At 39.1% G+C, this 4,839-nt stretch overlaps 1 protein-coding gene across 1 annotated transcript in view; it reads right to left on the bottom strand.

Annotated features, from left to right (window-relative positions):
* The window catches only part of PHKA1 (phosphorylase kinase regulatory subunit alpha 1), a 245,264-nt gene that overhangs the window by 129,118 nt on the left and 111,307 nt on the right, over window positions 1-4,839 (bottom strand). The window lies entirely within an intron of this gene.

Genomic DNA, 4,839 nt, shown 5'->3' with positions numbered 1-4,839 from the left:
TAATGATTCCCCACTCCCCCACCCCCACTATCATGACCCCAATTCTCCCTTACAAATTTGGCTAGACCAGAGCATGTACACGGATACAGATAAGAGCTGGAAACACAGGGGATCCAGGACAGAGAAACCCTTCAGGACCAATAATGTGACTAGTGATACCAGGAGGGGAAGGGGAAGGTGGGGGAAGAATGGGGGAACCGATCACAACCATCTACATATAAACCCCTCCCCAGGCATGGACACATGGAAAAGTGGTGAAGGGAGACATCGGCCCGTGTAAACTATGAAAAAACAATAGTAGTGTATAAATTATCAAGGATTCATGAGGGAGGAGAAAAAATGAGGAACTGCTACCAAGGGCTCAAGTACAAAAGAAAATGTTTTGGAAATAATGATGGCAACAAATGTACAAGTGTGCTTGACACAATGGATGGATGGATGGATGGATTGTGATAAAAGATGTATGAGCCCTCAATAAAATGATTTAAAAAAAAAGAAAATGTGTTTATGTGCATTAAAAAATTAGAAAATAATTAGCGTTATATAAGGTTTAAGAATGATTGTATTCTTACATAAATAAGGTCGATTAATCCCATAGTTTAAAGAAAAGTTTAAAAAATATTAAGAACTGAAAGATATGAAATGTTCAGCATTCTTGAGGCGTCAAAGAATCCTATTGTATTAGCAGATGTAAATTAATATTCCTGGTGAGGAAATTTTTTTCCTAGTGAAATTATGGGTGTCACTCGATGTACATTTAAAGCAATTTTGTTACTGTGAAACTGGTGTAATAATAGAAGTCTGAGAGCCACTCCTTTAAAGTTAGTTTCACCTATCTTGACTTCTTTAAGTAAAGCCACGTTCTTTCTCATTTGTGTAGCACCATTGTTATAGCATTCATAAGACTGTGCTATAATTATTTCCTTATGTGTCTATTTACCCCATAATGTCTAGCCCAGTAACTAGAATAAGTGAGCAATAAATTCTTAGGAATTAATGAATGAAGTAAATGAAAGATAATATTAAGAAAATAATGGTAGCTTACTTGAATCCCCAAAATGTCAAATAATTCATTAAACTCAGGACTCATCAGTCCTTGTTTGATTCAAACTCAAAATTCAAGCTAACTGCCATTGAGCTGATTCTGACACATAGTGACCACATAGGACAGAGTAGAATTGTCCCTGTGGATTTCCGAGGCTGTAACTGTTTAAAGGGGTAGAAAGCCTCATGTTTCTTCAGCAGGGCAGATGGTGGTTTTGAACAGCTGATCTTGTAGTCCATGGTCCAATGTGTATCCACTATGCCACCAGGGATCCAAGAACTTAATTGTTGGTAGGTGCCTTGAGCCAGTTCTGAGCCATAGTGACCCGATGTACAGCAGAACGAAACACTGCCCAGCCCTGAGCCATCCTTACAATTGTTCTTATGTTTGAGACCGTTGTTACAGCCATTGTGTCAATCCATCTTGTTAAGGGCTTCCTCTTTTTCACTGTTCCTCTACTTTACCAAGCATAAGAATTTAATAGACAGCCCAAAAAGAGTCTAGGCTTTGAAATTGTAAGCAGTAAGGTATTAATTTCTGCTTGTTTGATGCAAATTGGGATGTAGGCAAATTCTCCAAGGAAATGAGAAACATGTTAGTTAAATAAACACCACTCAACAAAAATATTTTTCTTGGTACTTTGGTTTTTCGGCCTGGCTTGGGGTGATTTTGGGTACTGATTCAGAAAATTGCCTTGGATAGACCACATCAGCTCAACTTTCTTAGATATTGTGTTCCAGTATATTTTCAGCTATTCAATTATACTATTTTATTAATTTTTCATCCTACTTTTAAATAGAAGAATTCAGACTCACAAATAACAGAATAATACCAAAAAGGTAAGAAATATTTGAAAAAGAATTGTGTATTAAGTAACTTCTAAGGGAAGCTATATATGGACCCATGGTGACTAGTTGGTTACATATTGAGCTGTCAATGCAAAGGTCAGTGGTTCAAATACACCAGTCACTCTGCAACCTTTAAAAGAAATGAAACACAAAGTGGTAGTTCTTCTCTGTTGTATAACAGAGTCGCTATCAGTTAGAGTCAATTAGATCACAGAGGGTTTTTCTTATTTGGTAGGGGAGGCTGTGCAATATATAGAGTCCAGAAGTTGGATATTGCAAAGCCAGAATACAGCTTGAGAAGACTGAAAAATAAAAAGGAAAATTGAAAAGGCACATATATGGAAGTGTGAGGGCAATTTAGAGTGTTGAAAATATAAGATTTCATAGAATTTTTCATAAATTTTCATATCAGCTCCTCATTTTACCTCTCCCTTACCCGCCTTCCCTCCCTTATGAACCCTTGATAAATTATAGATTATTTTCATATCTTACATCGTCATCTGTTGCCCTTATTTTAATCACCATTAGTACTCCTTCCTAGGCCTGGTAACCATTAATGGCTTTTCTTTTTTATGTATTTGCCTTTTCTTGTTTTTTTTTATATAAGTGAGGTCATATAAAGTTTGTCCTTTTTCCCCAAAACCATTTTATTAAGACCTAATCCAGACATACTATTCCATAGTTCAGTCGTAGCATGCAGTGTTGTACACTTGCTACCAAAATCAATTTCAAAACATTTTCTTCCTTCTTGAACACCTTGTTATCAGCTCCCCCTGATCCCTCCCTCCCCCACTATAACCCCCAGATGTTGTCTCCACAGAGTCACCTGTCCTGGGTTTCATTTACCGAAAAACAGAAAAACACATAACAGAGTCAAGAAGGCCACCAAACATGACACAATACAACAGAGATAAACACCAACATGAAACAAAAAACCACAGAACAAATTACCACCCACCCCCCCTCCAAGCCCAAAGTATATCAGAAGGGAGATTAAGTGACAAGGTTTTAACCTTTCAAGGCAGATTTATCATTTTACCTACTATAGTCGTCTCTCCAATACTCTGTCTCATAACCCGGCTATTCCCATCCCTCCATTATGGTCAGAGGGAAATCACTGGAGGCTTATTCCTTGTGTAGATCCTGCCAATGTATTTTGGGTTTTTATTGTCATCCATAGCCTTCTGCACACTAGAACCTCACAATTTAAGCTCTGATACTATTCCCTCCTTCAGATTTGGATTATATAATTTACAATCCTTGGATTGCAGATGGTGGTGTGCTTCTTCCATGTGGGCTTAGTTGACATATCACTCAGTTGACTGTTGGTTTGAAAACAAGCCTTTAAGACCCCAGATGCTATTCTGATAGCCAGATACCATTTAATTTTTCACTACACTTTGCTATAGCACCCATATCTTCTGTATTTCTTTCATGAGGGCAAGTATTGAGCATGGTCATGTAGTAAGAACTAATTGTCTTTATATTGGAACTCGGATTAAGAGTAAGCCCCAAATCCATTACTGAATCTATATGTTCATCTTAGAGACATCCTTGCTAATTTATGGTAGATAATCTTATCAATCTTCTGCTTAGAGCATTCTGTTTATAGTGTCATTGATTAGCCCATGGTACTAATTTAAAACACTATTCCGACAGGGAGATTGAACAAATGTAAGCTAACTATATATCACAATACTTGGATTATTCACTTGTACAGAAAAATCCTTACCTGGCTAGACAAATGTTAGTGGTTAGGGACAACTTACAATAATATTCACTGACAATGTCCACCACAGGCCTACCAGAAGAATACATATCTTAATACAGCAAATAGGGCATTGAAGTAATAAATAAATGTCTGCCTTTAGACAGTTCAATACTCTTAGTATAGCTGTCTTCTGCTTCTTCACACACCATATGTAATTTCAGTCTTAAGTCCTCAGGTTAAAGGTGTGTTTGAAGTAGAGTCTAGTTCACCTCATTGGGTTTCTACATCTCAGCCTTCTTGTGGCCTTTGGAGCGTGTTGTGGGCCTTGAAGATCCAGGGTTAAGTGTCCCAGTCTTTTATGACACATGGCCTGGGTTCCCAGGGGGCATACAAAAAAACGCCAATGTGGCTCGTTGGAGCATATGACCAGGCATACTCCCCCTTAGGGTCCGTAAAAGTATTGTTAGATATTTTCCCCCACTAGGAAGTTGGTCGTGTCTTTTTCTATCAACAGACGTGCACTTGTCTTCCCCAGACGTGCATGCTCCCTTTCTTCCCTCCTGACTTGACTTTCCCATCAGTAGCCCTCTTCACTGATAGGACTGTCTGCCCATCCGGGGCACCTCATCCTGCCACTGCATGGCAGCCACTAAGTTGTCATCCTCCTTCCCCCTCTCTCAAAATCTGATCCCAGATGGCGTGAGGACCCCGCCCCCAGAGTGACCTTCAAGTTACACATGTATACTCTGGCCTTATACATATTGAGGGTGGTCTTTTCTTTATTACACTTTACTTATATTTTTATCTTTGTATTATTATTATTTTCTCCTTGCCATGTTGTTTTGTTTTTGTTGGGTTTCCCAATTTGTAAAACACACGAGTGGATCTATAGAGACAATAACTGATGCCAGGGTTTATCAGGATTGTGGGGGGCGGGGATGGGGGGGTGGGGAGTGTGAGGGGATTTGGGGGGCAAACAATAAATGCAGGAGAAGGAAGGGAGCACTAGAACTGACTGTGATAATATATACAACTCTCTCTTTTTTAATAATCATTTTATTAGGGGCTCATACAACTCATCACAATCTGTACATACGTCATCTGTGTCCAGCAGTTTGGTACATATGCTGACTTCATCATTCTTACGACACCCACTTTCCACTTGAGCCCCTGGTTTCAGTTCATTTCCCCCCTCCCTCCCCGCTACTCCCTCCCCCCGAACCCCCAATAATTTA

Source organism: Echinops telfairi, unplaced genomic scaffold (assembly GCF_000313985.2).
Source record: "Echinops telfairi isolate 266 unplaced genomic scaffold, ASM31398v2 ScPeMD7_34;HRSCAF=130, whole genome shotgun sequence".
NCBI classification, from domain to species: Eukaryota; Metazoa; Chordata; class Mammalia; order Afrosoricida; family Tenrecidae; genus Echinops; species Echinops telfairi.
The sequence above is the reverse complement of the archived record's forward strand: the minus strand, read 5'-3'. Positions and strand labels throughout refer to the sequence as shown.